Source organism: Pteropus vampyrus, unplaced genomic scaffold, assembly GCF_000151845.1.
Source record: "Pteropus vampyrus isolate Shadow unplaced genomic scaffold, Pvam_2.0 Scaffold155, whole genome shotgun sequence".
Lineage (NCBI taxonomy): Eukaryota > Metazoa > Chordata > Mammalia > Chiroptera > Pteropodidae > Pteropus > Pteropus vampyrus.
In genome coordinates this window covers 1,350,097-1,351,305 of record NW_011888936.1, presented here as the reverse complement: position 1 = coordinate 1,351,305, position 1,209 = coordinate 1,350,097, and positions in this window count along the sequence as shown.

Here is a 1,209-nt window from a genome sequence, read left to right as displayed (position 1 = left end):
AGTTAAGGTACTTATGAGATAGCAATTTCTTGTCAGCCTGAAAAATGGTATAACTGAATTTCACACACTTGACTGAGTCCACGGAACCTGGGGATTCAAGGCTATTTATAAAATATTGTCCCTGTCCTCAAGGCACTCACAGTCAATTATATTTCATCATCACATTCAATGCTTACCTAGCTATTAAAGGCTTCATCAATGCTTTACCCATAGATAGAAAATGCTTGAAGGTTAAACAAATATCTATGATATTTAAAGCTGTTTTGATAAATACAAGTATTTCAACAGCTGTCTCAATTTTTTTAATTGGACATCTTAGACATTAAAATTGAGTTGAAGTATTTAACACAAATTTTTCATCTGATTATCTGAAAAGTTCATTATTATGTTAAATACTGGTGAAATCATGATTAACATACCTCATTACAAAAAGAAATGGTTTCTTACATAATAAAATTTAGGATACTTTATAACTGAATTCCCATTTTACTCAACACTACATTTCAAAACATAAATTGTTTTTTAAATTTTCAAATGTCCAAAATTAATCAAAATGTTCGTCTCATAAGCAATAATGACATTTTCTGGATGTGAAATCAATGCATACTTACAAAAGTGTTCATTTTTCACTGGGTTATCAAGACCATAAAATAAAGTATATTCAACAAAATATGACTGCTTAGAAAACAGATAGTTGTATTATGCTAAAGAGATGATTATTAGACATCTGCTCTAACACAAGTATGTATTGTTAGGCATTCTTCTCTATCTGTAAAGACACTAAGGGGTTTAACAACTCAAATCTATCTCTCCACTGACCATATAATACAGCCAAGCCAAACAATTCGAGAAAGACTTTCTTGTTCTTCCTCTGTATTATGATAGTGAAGTCTTGGCAAGGGCGTTAGCTGCAATTCAAAACAGCTCCAAGGAAAAAGGGATAAAGATGCCTCTATGGGACACGAGTGTATTCAGGAGTCAATTTCTAAGAGTAAATATTCTGGGTAGATTTCCTGTGCGATTTTTTTCCAAACTTTCCAATCAAAATTTGTAGTCACAAAATCACTTAGGTAAAATAAAGAAATAAGTTGAATTTAAAGATAATAACATCTATTAGAAATGAGTAAATAGGAACGTTGTCATCACTTTTAGATCATTTTATGTTCCACTTGTATAACTGTGAGGTCTCTAGGTGTACCAATTTAAAAA